At 42.2% G+C, this 18,378-nt stretch overlaps 1 protein-coding gene and 1 long non-coding RNA gene across 2 annotated transcripts in view; one reads left to right on the plus strand and one right to left on the minus strand.

The window, feature by feature from the left end:
- The window catches only part of LOC112267189 (CMP-N-acetylneuraminate-beta-galactosamide-alpha-2,3-sialyltransferase 4), a 62,159-nt gene extending 52,492 nt beyond the window's left edge, over window positions 1–9,667 (minus strand). Inside the window, exon 1 of the mRNA XM_024445391.2 lies at window positions 9,367–9,667. The gene's annotated coding sequence lies outside the window, so the exon portion shown is untranslated. The remainder of the gene's footprint in view (window positions 1–9,366) is intronic.
- A 4,861-nt stretch (window positions 9,668–14,528) lies between these two features.
- Window positions 14,529–16,056, plus strand: LOC112267607. The gene is made up of 3 exons (XR_002956126.2): window positions 14,529–15,497; window positions 15,604–15,880; window positions 16,018–16,056. It is a non-coding gene; the product is annotated as an uncharacterized LOC112267607 (long non-coding RNA).
- Window positions 16,057–18,378: the final 2,322 nt, after the last annotated feature.

Below are 18,378 nucleotides of genomic sequence, written 5' to 3' on the forward strand. Positions count from 1 at the left end.
TTCTGAGCCCTCTCCTGTACTCCCTGTTCACCCACGACTGCGTGGCCACGCACGCCTCCAACTCAATCATCAAGTTTGCGGACGACACAACAGTGGTAGGCTTGATTACCAACAACGACGAGACGGCCTACAGGGAGGAGGTGAGGGCCCTCGGAGTGTGGTGTCAGGAAAATAACCTCACACTCAACGTCAACAAAACTAAGGAGATGATTGTGGACTTCAGGAAACAGCAGAGGGAACACCCCACTATCCACATCGATGGAACAGTAGTGGAGAGGGTAGCAAGTTTTAAGTTCCTCGGCATACACATCACAGACAAACTGAATTGGTCCACTCACACAGACAGCATCGTGAAGAAGGCGCAGCAGCGCCTCTTCAACCTCAGGAGGCTGAAGAAATTCGGCTTGTCACCAAAAGCACTCAAACTTCTACAGATGCACAATCGAGAGCATCCTGGCGGGCTGTATCACCGCCTGGTACAGCAACTGCTCCGCCCTCAACCGTAAGGCTCTCCAGAGGGTAGTGAGGTCTGCACAACGCATCACCGGGGGCAAACTACCTGCCCTCCAGGACACCTACACCACGCGATGTTACAGGAAGGCCATAAAGATCATCAAGGACATCAACCACCCGAGCCACTGCCTGTTCACCCCGCTATCATCCAGAAGGCGAGGTCAGTACAGGTGCATCAAAGCTGGGACCGAGAGACAGAAGCTGTTTTTCAATCTCAAGGCCATCAGACTGTTAAACAGCCACCACTAACATTGAGTGGCTGCTGCCAACACACTGACACTGACTCAACTCCAGCCACTTTAATAATGGGAAATGATGTAAATATATCACTAGCCACTTTAAACAATGCTACCTTATATAATGTTACCCTACATTATTCATCTCATATGCATACGTATATACTGTACTCTATATCGTCGACTGTATCCTTATGTAATACATGTATCACTAGCCACTTTAACTATGCCACTTTGTTTACATACTCATCTCGTATGTATATACTGTACTCGATACCATCTACTGTATCTTGCCTATGCTGCTCTGTACCATCACTCATTCATATATCCTTATGTACATATTCTTTATCCCCTTACACTGTGTATAAGACAGTAGTTTTGGAATTGTTAGTTAGATTACTTGTTGGTTATTACTGCATTGTCGGAACTAGAAGCACAAGCATTTCGCTACACTCGCATTAACATCTGCTAACCATGTGTATGTGACAAATAAAATTTGATTTGATTTGATTCGATTCGATTTGAAAGCCCATAAAATTGTCAGACTCCAGTCATCCAAGTTATAGAATGCTTTCTCTGCTACCGCACTGCAAGCGGTACCGGAGCGCCAAGTCTAGGACCAAAAGGCTCCTCAACAGCTTCTACCCCCAGGCCATTAGACTGCTGAACAATTCATAAAAATTGCCACCGAACAATTTACATTGACACCCTCCCCTCTTGTACACTCCTGCTACTCGCTGTTTGTTTGTTACCTATGCATAGTCACTTTGCGTCCATCTACAAGTACGGATTACCTCAACTAGCCTTTACCCCTGCACACTGACTCAGGAACCGGTGCCCCCTGTAAATAGCCTCGTTATTGTTATTGTGTTACGTTTTATTTTAGCCTACTTGGTAAATATTTTCTTCTTCTTGAACTGCACTGTTGGTTAAGGGCTTGTAAGGGCATTTCACGGTAAAGTCTACACTTGTTGTATTCGGCACGTGACAAATAAAGTTTGATTGACCAATCAGGACCCGAATATGACTGCACGTCACATAACAATTTAATGTGTTCATACATTTTTTACGTAGTTATTACACTATCACTTGTATTTCATATGTCACAACGATGGTTGCTGGTCAGAAACAGAAAAAAGCTAGCTATCTCATGTATGCAAACAATGTTTTTCCCCAAAAATATAGCAAAAACAACATAATCTGTTTCAGTAGCTATAGTTATATAGCTAAATGTCATCTAAAATAACCCTAATTTATAAGACATTCTTATTTGATTAATGCTAGTCGGACCCATCAAGGGGAGCTAGCCTCAATGAGGATTAGCCACAATAGTGAACTTTGCGGTTAGCCTTCAAAATAAAAGTATGGCATAATTCTACTATTTGTATTAATTTGCATCACTGTTAATGACATTTTTATTTTGAAGGAAAACCGCAAATTCCACTATTGTGCCTAATCCTTATTGTGGCTAGCTTCACAACACAAAACCCGGTCCGGTCAAGCCTTACAAGCCAGGTGAGGCTAGCTGGCTGCTTATAACTTTCACTTTGGACAACAGGGTGAAGTAGCTGGCAGGCTATTTATTTTCATGAACTAAAGTTCAATTTCAATAGGCGAACAACAAAGTGGCAACCTAGCTAATATTTAAAGATCCTAAATCATTGCTAAGAATAATGAAAATGACTGCAGTTTCTACTGGACATTGTTTTCAGGCTGGATGTATTGGTGCTAGCTAGGTACCAAGCTAAAGCTAGTTTCCCAAGAAGTTGCAGTCGAACAAATGATGCTTTATTACCAACGTGGTAATGTAAACACATAGTTCGTGGCCGGTGTTTGCAAACTTTGTTGTACAGCTTTGACAGTGCTACTGTATATTTTTTGACACACAAAGACCCAAACGGCATTCCATAGTATGTATGTCGTTAAGCTAATAGCACTGACGCTATTACTGTGTACCTCCGGTAGGGCAACATCTGGAATATAGCGCACTTGGTAGTGTGTACGACCTGTTGGCGAAAGCCAACATCACCCACGACTGAGAATGGTTGATTATCAAGGGCAATGAATTCCATTATTTTGGCTTTAATGGATTTCGCCTTTGAGTTGTCTCGCTGAAATTTTCTTACTCTTTCAAATGACTACTCCACTTGTTGACTGCTCGATCCACACAGCAGACATTGTGGGCTAGGTTAGGAATGCTGCGTTGCACGTGTAGCACAACATTTTACGTGGAGTCATTACATCATTTTCCATACGTTATACATGTATGCACGGTAGCTTGACATTGGTTTTTAACCTCTAGGGGGCTGTATTTTCACATCCGGATGAAAAGTGTGCCCAAAGTAAACTGCCTGCTACTCAGGTCCAGAAGCTAGGATATGCATATTATTAGTATATCTGGATAGAAAACACTCTAACGTTTCTAACACTGTTTGAATAATGTCTGTGAGTATAACAAAACTTATTTGGCAGACGAAACTCCGAGGACAAACCATTCAGGAAATTATTTTGTTTGAGGTGACAGTGTTTTCAATAGGTTTTCTATGTGGATCTAGATTTCTAAGGCACTTGCTTGCAGTTCCTATCACTTCCACTGGATGTCAACAGTCTTTAGAAATTGGTTGATGTTTTTCCTTTGTGTAATGAAGAAGTAGCCATTTCCTATCTGGGTGGATAGCCATGTGTTCTGTTGTGGTTGGGGTGCGCGACCTGAAAGCTAACTCCACTTTGTTTTTATCCGCTATTGAACGCAGTTTATCCTGTCTAAAATCCCGTCTAAAATTGTATCGATTGCTTACGTTAAAAAAATACTTAAAATTAGATTAGGAAAGTTGTTTGAAATGTTTGGACCAAGATTACAGGTCATTTATTAGATAATGTGTAGTCATGTCAGGCGAGTTGGAACCGGTGTTTTTGTGAATCAAACACACCAAATAAATGGACATTTGAGATATAACGACGGAATTTATCGAACAAAAGGACCATTTGTGATGTTTATGGGACATATTGGAGTGCCAACAGAAGAAGCTCTTCAAAGGTAAGGCATGAATTATATTGTTATTTCTGGCGAGATGAAATATGATTGTCTGTGTTTGTTTGATGGGGTTCTGTCCTCAGATAATAGCATGATTTGCTTTCGCCGTAAAGCCTTTTTGAAATCTGACATGGTGGCTGGATCAACAAGAAGTAAAGCTTTAAATTTGTGTATTGCACTTGTGATTGTATGAAAGTTAAATATTTCTAATAATTTAATTTGAATTTGGCGCTCTGCCATTTCACCGGATGTTATCAAATCGATCCCGTTAACGGGATTTGATCCCTAAGAAGTTTTAACATTGGCGTTAAACTAGACATCGGGCCGATACCGATGTTGGCATTTTTAGCTAATATTGACCGATTCCGATATGTTCACCGATATATCGTGCATCCCTAGTTTGTTGGTTCTAAAATGTTATTGATATCTATAAATAGTTCAAAACTTGGCTATCTTATCATGGCTGTAGATTGAGGAAACTATAGATAATGAGAAAGGCCTATGCCTATTGTCATGTTCTGACCTTTAGGAAATCCCTTCCAGAAACACCCACCAACCAAGGACCAAGCGGCGTGGTAAAAGACAGCGACGACAGCAGCAACAACAGCGGCCAGCGTCACAGGACTCCTGGACATGGGAGGAGATATTGAACGGAGAGGGACCCTGGGCAAAGGCTGGGGAATATCGCCGCCCCAAAGCAGAGCTGGAGGCAGCAAAAGCTGAGCGGCGGCGATATGAGGAGGCAGCATGGCAGAGCGACAGGTACGAGAGGCAGCCCCCCCGCAAAAAAAAAAAAATTGGGCCAGGGTATCCTGCGCCGGCTCTGCGTGCTGTGTCTCCGGGGCGCTGGGAAGGTGCAGTGCGTCCTATGCCTGCGCTCATCTCGTGCCGGGCACATGTGGGAGTGGAGCCTAAGGGAGAGGTGCGCGTAGTAGGCACTAGATCTCCCGTGCTTACCCACAGCCCGGTTCAACCTGTGCCTGCACTCGAGGGTCCGGGCTAGAGTAGTGATCCAGCCTGGGGGAGTGGTGCCAAGGCTGCGCACCAGAGCTCCAGTGCTCCCCCACAGCCCGATCCTTCAGGTGCCTCCTCCTAACACCAAGCCTCCTGGAGGTCTACCCAGCCTGGTAGGTCCTGTGGCAGCCCCACGCACCAGGGTGTCTCTCTGTCTCCTCCCTACAGGTGGTCCCGCCTGTCCGGCGCTGCCGGAGCCCCTCAGCCCAGAGGTGCCGGAGCCCCTCAGCCCAGAGGCGCCGGAGCCCCTCTGTCCCGAGCTGCCCCTCTGTCCCGAGCTGCCCCTCTGTCCAGAGCTGCCCCTCTGTCCAGAGCTGCCCCTCTGTCCAGAGCTGCCCCTCTGTCCAGAGCTGCCCCTCTGTCCAGAGCTGCCCCTCTGTCCAGAGCTGCCCCTCTGTCCAGAGCTGCCCCTCTGTCCAGTAGGGTCATTTAGAAGGGTTGCCATGGTTAGGAAGCCACGGAGGCGGACAATGAGGCGGACTAAGACGATGGTGAAGTGGGGTCCGCGTCCCGCGCCAGAACCGCCACCGCCCACCCAGACCCTCCCCTATAGGTTAAGGTTTTGCGGCCGGAGTCCGCACCTTTGGCGGGGGGGGGGTACTGTCACGTTCTGACATTTATTTCCTTTGTTTTGTATTTATTTAGTATGGTCAGGGCGTGAGTTGGGTGGGCAGTCTGTTTGTTTTTCTATGATTTGGGGATTTGTATGTTTCGGCCTAGTATGGTTCTCAATCAGAGACAGGTGTCATTAGTTGTCTCTGATTGAGAATCATACTTAGGTAGCCTGGGTTGCACTGTTTGTTTGTGGGTGATTGTCTATGCTAGTTGCTTGTGTCAGCACAGGTCTCATTTATAGCTTCACGGTCGTTATTGGTTTATTGTTTTTGTATTCAGTGTTCAGTACTTTCTTTAATTAAATATTCACCATGAACACATACCACGCCGCATTTTGGTCCTCTGATCCTTCTCACCTCTCCTCTTCAGATGAAGAGGAGGAAGACCGTGACACCTATGAGATAACACATTAATCAATGTTTCCACTGTTGCCAAGAAACCATTGTGATTGCCAGTCTATTAAGACAATTGGCATCGGTACGGTATTGTATTCCGTTCTTTGATAACACCGCACCTTTACCAGGCTACCAGCCATCCTACACCAGATTAGTAGTATGGTGAATGAAGTGGGCATGGATCAGTGGTGTGGCCAAAAATTAATTGGTGGGTGGGCTTGTATAAATTTGGGTAGCCCCCCCCCCCAAAAAATACATGTATTTTTTGTTTGTGAACGCAACTAACTTTGTGGCTGAGAGAAAAATTGTTAATTAAAGCTAAAATACAGATGTGTTGACTGTGATAAAGACAGTGGATTATGAGCTGTCTTGTTTGCTAAATGAACAAATGAAATAGGCAGTGGTATGGTGCATATAGCCACAGAAGCACAGTGACATACTGTATGCCTCAATGCGGTCATATTCGTGGCTTATTGGGGATGTGACTTTTAGTTTGTTATTTTTGGCCACCCATCCTGTGAGAGTGAATGTCATTCCAGTTAATCTGTTACATTTAATCAAATCTGACTAACCCAGTTCACTGCTTGCTATGAATTATATCTGATTGTATTTTTACCTAAACATGCAAACACTAATAATGTCCTGTTTGGAATACTGACAAGTAAAGGCCATACAATTTTTTGTTGTTGATCAATTGGGCCTGGCTCCCCAGTGGGTGGGCCTGGCATGGATTATATTATCAGTCAACTCTCCAATGCAACCTTTGTTCATTGATTTAGGCCATGTTTACACAGTTAGCCACTAACTGAGCAAAATATCAGAATTTGGTTGCCTGTGTAATAAATGCAGCCGTAGTGTACTGTCCAGAGGACTGATGTGATGTGAGTTGTTTAATCCAGCTGTGAGGATCAGAATGGCAGATAGCCAGGTGGGCAAAGGGCAACTCATCCAATAAAGACATCCCACCGACGCTTAAGAAAACAACACAAGACCCTCGGGTTGCTGGGTGTCTCTCAATGTTAATCTGAGAAAACAAAATCTATTAAAGTTAACATTGGTCATCTCATCATACACAAACTATGCTACTCTTTTTTTTTTTTTTAAATGAGTCATACCTTTTAGAGTTTGACCGATTAATCGGAATGGCCGATTAATTAGGGACGATTTCAAGTTTTCATAACAATCGGAAATCGGTATTTTTGGACACCGATTTGGCCGTTTTTTGTGTGTTTTTTTTTACACCTTTATTTAACTAGGCAAGTGAGTTAAGAACACATTCTTATTTTCAATGACGGCCTAGGAACGGTGGGTTAACTGCCTCGTTCAGGGGCAGAATGACAGATTTTCACCTTGTCAGCTCGGGGGATCCAATCTTGCAACCTTAAAGTGAACTAGTCCAATGCTATAACCACCTGCCTCTCGTTGCACTCCACAAGGAGACTGCCTGTTACGCGAATGCAGTAAGCCAAGGTAAGTTGCTGGCTAGCATTAAACTTATCTTATAAAAAACAATCAATCAATCATAATCACTAGTTAACTACACATGGTTGATGATATTACTAGTTTATCTAGCATGTCCTGCGTTGCATATAATCTGACTGAGCATAAAAGCATACAAGTATCTGACTTAGCGGTGGTAGGCAGTAGCAGGCTCGTAAGCATTAATTCAAACAGCACTTTCGTGCGTTTTGCCAGCAGCTCTTCGTTGTGCGTCAAGCATTGCGCTGTTTATGACTTCAAACCTATCAACTCCCGAGATGAGGCTGGTGTAACCGATGTGAAATGGCTAGCTGGTTAGTGGGGTGTGCGCTAATAGCGTTTCAAACGTCACTCGCTCTGAGACTTGGACTGGTTGTTCCCCTTGCTCTGCATGGGTAACGCTGCTTCGAGGGTGGCTGTTGTTGATGTGTTCCTGGTTCGAGCCCAGGGAGGAGCGAGGAGAGGGACGGAAGCTATACTGTTACACTGGCAATACTAAAGTGCCTATAAGAACATCCAATAGTCAAAGGTTAATGAAATACAAATGGTATAGAGAGAAATAGTACTATAATTCCTATAATAACTACAACCTAAAACTTCTTACCCGGGAATATTGAAGACTCGTGTTAAAAGGAACCACCAGCTTTCATATGTTCTCATGTTGTGAGCAAGGAACTTAGACGTTAGCTTTCTTACATGGCACATATTACACTTTTACTTTATTCTCCAACACTTTGTTTTTGCATTATTTAAACCAAATTGAACATGTTTCATTATTTATTTGAGGCTAAATTGATTTTATTGATGTATTATATTAAGTTAAAATAAGTGTTTATTCAGTATTGTTGTAATTGTCATTATTACAAATAAATAAAATACAACTGTAAAAGAAAATTGTCCGATTGATCGGTATCGGCTTTTTTGGGCCCTCCATAATCGGTATCGGTGTTGAAAAATCATAATCGGTCGACCTCTAATACCTTTCAATACTAGGACCAGTGGGCTGACCTACAAGAAACTGAACATTCCCTGTGTGTGTTGCTGTATAAGACTATAGGCCTATAAATTGATCTGTTTTTTATAATGCTTAGGCCTAATCCGAGAATGCTGGGAACATTAATAGAAAAGAGTAGAAGACTGTCAGCACCCTTTAAAGAATTAAAGTTACATAATTACTATATATATATATATATATATATATATATTTTTTTTTTTTTTTTTATATATATATATATATATATTTTTTTTTTTTTCCCCTGTTATGTGGAGCTTCACCTGTTTGCTATCTTGTTTCAAACCGAATATAACACAATGGACATTGCATGTTGTCAACGTGCATGACAGTTTGCGGACAGTCATAACGGCCACGGCCAACATCATTGCTCTCCATTTCAGGGGCCAGAATTCATTTCAGCAGGGGGAAACTCCGGACATGTACCTGCTGACAGACAGACAGCATGTGGGGAATCAACACAGAATAGACACTCTCAAGAATCTGTTAACACACTGCTTAGGGAGATTATAGGAAGGTGAAGATGAAAGGATAACATCTCCCACCTCACCGCATTTTCAATGTTCCAGAACCATTCAACTTCCACAACCATTCTGCAAACTTTCCTAGAACAATTGTGAACCCATCAAACAGCCTTGTTGCACTTGTTTTTCACTTTTAATTTTTGGAGAAAAAAAATCCAAAAAATTATTTGTTTTCATAATTTATTAAAAAAGATGACCAAATTGTGCGTGCCTGTTTCTGCCTCAATTGATGTGATGTAACTTGCCAACCAACAAGCAGCATCAAATTGACAAATGTATTATTAGCTAAAGTATCAATCCTATGCTAAACAAATCCATTCGCAAACAGATGTCAAAGTATTTGAATGTTTTCATAAAAGTATACAATGAGAACTTTTAAAGAAATAATACATTTTAAAATAAACAGATTTTAGTTGCCTCTATGCGATTGCTGGGCATGGAGCCGCTATTTTCTGAATGATTCAAATTAGCCAGCTAGCCCAGTATTTGGCAGCTGTGGTTGCGAGAAAGAAAAGCTTGAAAAAGCTCATGTAAATTCACTTACCAGCAATGTAGTTAACACATTTGGCAATCCGAAGCACAAAAAGAATATCATAGGCAAGTAAACTAACGTTAGTATCGTTAAACGCTGTCTTTGAGATGCAAGAAATAGGCGTTTTTATGCACCGAGTGGGAGGCGCCGTGGTATCCCTTTCATTGATTAGTCCTACACGACTTGAAAACATATGGCCACATACCACATTTGAGAAGTAAATACACTTTCCATAGCAAAATAATAATTGGTTGGCAATAATCTACCTGGCTGCCATCTCCGCAGGCAGTTTGCACGGTCCATTGGAACGTAAAATCAGTACAACGCGTACCCTTTTTCAAAATATGTATTTTGGACGCATGCGCAGCTTATGCAGTTCTTGAGCTATTGACCATCAGAAAAGAATCCATCAATTGATTGATTGAATGCTGATATGCATGCTATTTGTATTTAAATAAGTTCTGAAGTTAAGTAAAACTAAATGTGCTTTTTCTGTGAACTACAAACAGTTTCACACATTCTCAAGTCATCATATTTTATAATAGCCTATTTATTCATATTTATTCAACAACAACAAAATATATTTTAGTGTGAAGAGAAAATCGCTGTTGCCAATACTATTACTGGTAACACCCACAGTTGACAGCATAAGATTAGTTTTGACTGGACAATGAACTTTGTATTGCTGACAGACTATAAATGTTGAAAGCCAATAATAAAATGGTGAGCAAATGTTTTCTTATTCTTTTCCAAGGGTAGTTCCAGGGCACAGTAAAAAACAGACAGGACTTCCGGTCTCTGTTTGGTTGTAACTGCGTGGGAGAAGTCCATTTGAAGTGCCAGTAATCTACATCTTGCAGTCTCTTCTGTATGTGTCTTTGGGTGCTTGGCTGTGAATCATCCATTGAAAAGGGAAGAACGTCATTCTGGACAGTTCTTTACTTGGGTAGACCAGATTCCTGGGGCTGAAAGTATTACGTGTCTCAGAGTAAGAATGCTGATTTAGGAACAGTTTAGCCTTTTAGACCACAATGAACAAGATTGAATGGACAGGGGCGACCTAATCCTAGAACAGCACTCCTAGTCTGAGACGCTTGATACAAACAGCCCCATGCCCCAGGTTTCAAAGTATCAGAAAGTAGTGGATCATCCTATAACTCATCCATCACCCACACAACTAAAGTCTCCTCCATCAGAGTTCAACTGTTTGCTTTGGCTGTGTGGAGGGAGAGAGCCTGAGTCTAGCACAGTCATTGCAGTTTGAAAAGTTGCTGCTCCACCCCGTATGACCACCATTTAAACCACAGCTCTGAGTGCTTTTCCATGCTGTTGGTGGTCCCGAACAAACCAGCTAGCCATCGTCTGGCCCTAGCTGCTGTGGTTTCTCTGCTTGGTGTGGCATGCTTTAAGTTGTCGACACACATTTTGCATCTTATTTGAGGGGTTTTCCTGCACTTTTTCATGTCCAACTCTTCTCCCATCCTTGATCAGGTTTTACTGCTGCACCCTAAATCAAACCAAACACCTCTCTTGGAAGAAACGCATATCCCAAACCATCCAAATGTAATTTCATTGTATTGCATCTCAGAATATTATTTTCCATTTTAAATTTAAAAAAAATTCAAACTACAGCCTATAAGCATTCCTGACTAAGGTAATAGTAATTAGGTCATATGTACTGTGTGCAACCCCTCACTGTGGTTTACAAAGTTATTGCTATTGCACATTGCCCTAGTATTGACTTAGACCTTATCATATAGATAAAATTAAATTAGCAGGGAAATGGTGGCTTCTGTAGAAGGTGGATATTCATATCTCCCTCTCATTGGCAATACTTGATCCTGGAAATGTTATGAAGCAACAAAAGCTTCTTAGAGCAGCCGTGCCTTTCAGAGATTAATCTCGATTTTCATTCATGACACAAAGTTGTCTTGGCCCCCCAAAAAACACAAAAGGGACCTTTGGAGGAGGGCCTTTTACAGAGAGCTTAATTTCAAATGCCTGTTAATCTGCTTTAATCCATAGCAGAGATCACATCATTAAAATACATTTTGTAGGGGAAACATATTTGTATAACTTTGTATCCTGTCCACATTGATTAATGGTTTAACAAGATGTGTCCCCCCTGCATTTCACACATACAGTATCACAGGTTCAATGGAAGTAATGAATAGATAATACAGATTTTATGAAGATCACAGATGAAAACTGTCCTGTTTGTCAATGTGGTTATTACCAGAACACTACCATTTTTTTCATCCTTCCTAACAGCCTATTCGCTGAATACAACAGGTGTAGACCTTACAGTGAAATGCTTACTTATGAGCCCCTAACCAACAATGCAGTTTAAAAAATGAAAAACAAAAAATTAAGGATAAGAATAAGAAATAAAAGTAACAAGTACTTAAAGAGCAGCAGTAAAATAACAATAGTGAGACTATATACAGGGGGTTACCGGTACAGAGTCAATGTGCTAACCACTGGTTAGTTGAGGTAATATGTACATGTGGGTAGAGTTATTAAAGTGACTATGCATAGATGATAACAACAGAGAGTAACAGCGGTGTAAAAGAGGAAAGAGGGGGAGGGAGGTGGAGGTGGGGCAATGCAAATAGTCTGGGTAGCCATTTGATTAGGTGTTCAGGAGTCTTATGGCTTGGGGGAAGACGATTTTTGGAAGCCTCTTAGACTTAGACTTGGCGCTCCGGTATCGCTTGTGGTGCGGTAGCAGAGAGAACAGTCAATGACTAGGGTGGCTGGAGTCTTTGACAATTCTTAGGGCCTTACTCTGACACCACCTGGTATAGAGGTCCTGGATGGCAGGGAGCTTGGCCCCAGTGATGTACTGGGCCATTCGCACTACCCTCTGTAGTGCCTTGCGGTCAGAGTCCGAGCAGTTTCCATACCAGGCAGTGATGCAACCAGTCAGGATGCTCTCGATGGTGCAGCTGTAGAACCTTTTGAGGATCTGAGGACCCTTGCCAAATCTTTTCAGTCTCCTGAGGGGGAATAGGTTTTGTCACGCCCTCTTCACGACTGTCTTGGTGTGCTTGGACCATGTTAGTTTGTTGGTGATGTGGACACCAAGGAACTTGAAGCTCTCAAACTGCTCCACTGCAGCCTCGTCGATGAGAATGGGGGCGTGCTTGGTCCTCTTTTTCCTGTAGTCCACAATCATCTCCTTTTTCTCCTTTGTCTTATTCAAAAGTAATTTGAAATATCCACCTCCAAAATAAGCTTAGCTAAACTCACTTAAATTCTAAATCAATCTGCCTCCGAACCCTAATTACAACACTGCAGGGAAGTCAGCAGAAACCCTGGCAAATAATTTTCTCTGGCCAAGGAAAATGATGATGGTACTTGGGAATAGAAATGAATATGTAATGCTATAATACAAATTGATCAAGTATGATGCTTCATGTTGTGTGTTGTGTCTGCTGATGTGTTGTGTAGTTGGTATTGTGACATTTCAGTCTGCTGATTCTTCTTCTCCAAAAACTAAGACTATCTCTTATAAACATTCCTTAATTGTAAAACATTCTCCAGTGATGAAATGTGGCAGACGTATACCACCTAGTGGTAGATACTAAGAACAAGTGTTGTTATTTCCTTTCCAGTTCAGGTTGAAATTTAAATGTTTGATTTAACCTTTATTTAACTAGGCAAGTCAGTTAAGAACAAATTCTTATTTACAATGATGCCATTAAAGGGTAACTGCAACCATTTTAACATGTACCCTTATTTTCACTCTTTCTGTCATTGTAGTTGATCCCCCCCCCAAACTGTTTTTTTATATATATTTTGTTTTGTTAGAGAGAAAATGTGTTATCACATTTCCTGAGTCATCACTTGCCATGGACTACAAAGCATTATGACAAAAAAGCCTCTCTATGGCCAGGGCGTGACAGTCTTTGACAATTTTGGGGGCATTCCTCTGACACCAATTATGCCAACTGAGTACTGGTCCTTTCACATAATAACTGTTTATCAAAACAGACAAGTTTGATCTTGTATAAATATCAAGTTTGTGAATAGATTTTATTGTTGTCAAGTTGATCAACTATACAGTATATGTGGTTTAGGAAAAAAGTATTTCAATTTACCATACATGCTTTTGACATCATTCTCCAGACTATTGCAATTTTGTACCTGTTTTGTCCTTCACATTTGATTAATTAATTAATTTTAATAGATGTGCTGTTCTAAGCACTTAACAGAAAGTTGATCACATAAAACATGAACACTAAAAATTAAATTAAAAAAATTTAAACAACCTTTGTAACTACAAAAAATGTCATAACTTGCAAATATAAGAGCAAAAGTTTCCCTGATACTCTCAGCAGAAAAAGAGGAGGCTGAATCTAGCAGCTGCAGCTCAGTTTGTCTAAATGTCTTGGTTCCCACAATGCACAATTTCTCTCATTAAATTGTAATGTAGATCTGTTTAATTAATTAATTAATACCTATTGTAGGTAAGTTGAACAAGAAGACATGTCAGTATATACGAGACAAACAAACCACATTCAGAAGAATCTCACTAGAACAGAAGAATAGGCACTCAATGAATTAATGAAAGATTCATCTTTGGTTATAAAACCTGAAGACAAGGGCGGTGCTGTGGTTGTTTTAGACTATGAAAAATATAAAGAAGAAATTCAGAGACAACTCAGTAATGAACGTTTCTATAGAAAACGGAGTGTTGATCCCACACAGGTGTTCAAAAGGGACATATGCTCTAATCTGGAGCCCTATTAAACAACCTGATCTCAAAACCTGAATATGAATATCTTTGCTGCAAATGTGACATAAGGTCCATGCTTGTACATTTTACCGAATATTACACAAACCTAAAACACAACAAGGCAACTATCCAGGCAGACCAGTGGTTGCAGGTCACATTAGATGTCGAGAGTCTATATACCAGCATTCCCCATGTGGGGGGCTGGCAGCACTAGTACACTATTTGGGAGACAGAGATACTAATGAATATCCACCAACATACTTCTTTCTAGAGCTGGCTGAATATGTTTTGACGTATAACTATTTTAGGTGTGATGATGAATACTTCCTCCAAACGAATGGAACATCGATGGGCTCCACATTCGCTCCAACACCCTTCGATGTGTGGAACGGATGTGGGTGGGGCTAGGTCTACATAACGGTGCAATTTTTCTTTTTTTAAATCAAGAAATTCACAAAAGCTCTGACGAAGGCAGTGAGACTGATATGTAAACTTATTAAACATCAGTGATACTATCAAGAGCTGTGAGGGAACTATGTACGCAACCGGATAGAAGTCACGCAGTAATCCTTTATATGATTTTGTGGCTGTGGGAATTATTATTGTCTGAGCTAGAATCAAATCATGTTGCGAACTATGTAAGCAACCGGAAAGAGTAATCCTTTGTATGACTTTGTGGCTGTGACGACTACCATATTTGGCTCGCTGACAAACAAACGCCAGTACTTGAACTGCGTAGCAGCATATCAGAGTAATCCACGCAGAAATGGAACCGAAATCACAGAAAATATAGTAGACGTTGTGGTGGCAGCTGTAGAGAGGTATTTGGGTATACGCGATTTGTGTTCAGAGGAGTTACAGGGTGTGTTGAGTGGTGGTGACCCATGTTAAAATTATTCCAATTGTAGCCTGTTTCCTTGCGTAGGCTAACGTTGCTTGGTTGTACATCCTCAATTCTGGAACTGCAAATGTAACGTTATTATTCTTATATGGGTTAGAATGAAATGTCCGCAACAGGAAGAGAGTCATGCAGTAACCCTTTTAGCCACAACTTCCTAAGAAAAGCTGTGGCCTACATGTGATGTACAGCTGTTTACAGTTTTTTTTTTACAATTGCTTACACACTAAAGTGGTACTTGAGGCACACTCAGTGAAACCAAGTCATGTGCCTAATCTTCAGACCAAGTCTGCAAAACTGCAAGCACTTTATCTGCTTTACATTCAGTTTGCAATTGTAAAGCACTTTTTGCAAAACATTCAAATCAGAGCTTGGGGGGGCAAGGACGAGGAGAACAATCACAAATGAGATATGGGCTGTTTTGGTTGAGTTTCAGGGAGGCTAGGCAGAGGGTCCAGCCTAACTTGAGCCGCTACACTGCAGCAAGTGTCGTTCGGAGAACAGGTAAGTAAACCTACCCTCTATACCATGCTACTGTACTTACAGCACTACAGTTACCATTTCATACTGAAATAAACCTTGCACCCTTTCCATTCACATGTTATTGCAGAATTGCTAGACAACCCTTCAATGGTGGAAGAAACTGGCTGTTCACTGCAGAGCAGGACCAACACAGTGAATATGGTCATTTTAAACAACCGCATACGTTAATGACAACTGCAACCCCACATCATCACTGACAACACAACATTCAGTAACATAGTGTGAGTTTATCCGCACTTGGCCGTCTCCTGAAACGCCATCAGATTTGTATGAAGCAGCTCTACAGAGTACCATTTGAGCGAAATTCTGACAGTGTGAAACAACTGCGCTATGAGTACGTACAAGTAAGCTATATTATCCTGTCATTGGTACTATATTCCAGTGTATTGTGCTACATATTGACTGCTCTATGTCTATTCATACTGTCATGCAATAATGTCTTGTCTGTTTCTGTCACGGTGATCCTCCTCTTCATCTGAAGAGGAGAGGCGAGAAGGATCGGAGGACCAAAATGCGGCGTGGTAGGTGTTCATCATTAATTTTAATAAAGAAAACACTAAAAGACTATACAAAAACAATAAACGAAATAACAACCGTGACGCTATAAATGAGACCTGTGCTGAAACAAGCAACTAGCATAGACAAACAAACAGTGCACCCAGGCTACCTAAGTATGATTCTCAATCAGAGACAACTAATGACACCTGCCTCTGATTGAGAACCATACTAGGCCGAAACATAGAAATCCCCAAATCATAGAAAATCAAACATAGACTGCCCACCCCAACTCACGCCCTGACCATACTAAATAATGAATACAAAACAAAGGAAATAAAGGTCAGAACGTGACAGTTTCAGAGTTATGGAACTAGATGCTGTTGCAGAGCATCATGATTTCGTCTACGTTGATGAGGTCGGCTTTAACATAGCCAAAACAAGATGCAGGGGAAGAAACCTCATAGGACACCGCGCCATCGTCAATGTCCCTGGACAGTGTGGTGGCAACATCAGAATGGGTGCAGCCATTAGTCAGAACGGTGTCCTTCATCATCATGCCACTCTTGGTCCTTAAAATACTGCCCACATTATCACCTTCCTTGACACCCTGCATAATATCCTCATTCCCAATGACCAGAGGAATGGGCCAGAGCAGTCCAGGTTTGTTGCCATCTGGGCAACGTAAGATTCCACCGTGCTGCTCTAGTCTGCAATTGGTTCATTGACCATCCGCAAGTTTTGATGCTCAACCTGCCACCATATTCTTCATTTCTAAACCCAATTGAAGACTTATTTTCGGCATGGTGTTGGAAGGTATATAATCGCATATCCCTTCTCCAGGGTGATGGAGGAGGCCTGTGGTGACATGAGGGAGCATGCCAGGGCTGGATACACCACTTCAGATGCTACTTTCCCCACTGTTTAGCCAGAGAGAACAGCTCTTGTGATGTTGAGGAGGTGCTGTGGCCAGACTCAAATAGGAGACAAGATGCACCCAAACTGTTTTTTCTTTAAAAACTCAACAAAAAAGAAACGTCCTCTCACTGTCAACTGCGTTTAATTTCAACAAACTTAACATGTGTAAATATTTGTATGAACATAAGATTCAACAACTGAGACATAAACTGAACAAGTTCCACAGACATGTGACTAACAGCAATTGAATAATGTGTCCCTGAACAAAGGGGGGTTCAAAATCAAAAGTAAGAGTTAGTATCTGGTGTGGCCACCAGCTGCATTAAGTACTGCAGTGCATCTCCTCCTCATGGACTGCACCATATTTGCCAGTTCTTGCTGTGATATGTTACCCCACTCTTCCACCAAGGCACCTGCAAGTTCCCGGACATTTCTGGGGGGAATGGCCCTAGTCCTCATCCTCCGATCCAACTGGTCCCAGACCTGCTCAATGGGATTGAGATCCAGGCTCTTCGCTGACCATGGCAGAACACTGACATTCCTGTCTTGCAGGAAATCACGCACAGAACGAGAAGTATGGCTGGTGGCATTGTCATGCTGGAGAGCCATGTCAGGATGAGCCTACGGGAAGGGTACCACATGAGGAAGGAGGATTTCTGCCTTGTAACGCACAGTGTTGAGATTGCCTGCAATGAAAACAATGTCATTCCGATGATCCTGTGACACACCGTCCCAGACCATGACGGACCCTCCACCTCCAAATCGATCCCGCTCCAGAGTACAGGCCTCTGTGTAACGCTCATTCCTTCGACGATAAACGCGAATCCGACCATCACCCCTGTTGAGACAAATCTATGTCTTATCAGTGAAGAGTACTTTTTGCCAGTCCTGTCTGGTCCAGCAACGGTGGGTTTGTGCCCATAGGCGACGTTGTTGCCGGTGATGTCTGGTGCGGACCTGCCTTACAACAGGCCTACAAGCCCTCAGTCCAGCCTCTCTCAGCCTATTGTGGACAGTCTAAGCACTGATGGAGAGATTGTGCGTTCCTAGTGTAACTCGGGCAGTTGTTGTTGCCATTCTGTACCTGTCCCGCAGGTGTGATGTTCAGATGTACCAATCCTGTGCAGGTGTTGTTACAAGTGGTCTGCCACTGCGAGGACGATCAGCTGTCTGTCCTGTCTTACTGTAGCGCTGCCTTAGGCGTCTCGCAGTACTGACATTGCAATTTATTGCCCTGGCCACATCTGCCGTCCTCATGCCTCCTTGCAGCATGCCTAAGGCACGTTCACGCAGATGAGCAGGGACCCTGGGCATCTTTCTTTTGGTGTTTTTCAGAGTCAGTAGAAAGTCCTCTTTAGTGTCCAAAGTTTTCATAACTGTGACCTTAATTGCCTACCGTCTGGAAGCTGTTAGTGTCTTAATGACCGTT

Source organism: Oncorhynchus tshawytscha, linkage group LG14 (genome assembly GCF_018296145.1).
Source record: "Oncorhynchus tshawytscha isolate Ot180627B linkage group LG14, Otsh_v2.0, whole genome shotgun sequence".
In the NCBI taxonomy this organism is placed as follows: domain Eukaryota; kingdom Metazoa; phylum Chordata; class Actinopteri; order Salmoniformes; family Salmonidae; genus Oncorhynchus; species Oncorhynchus tshawytscha.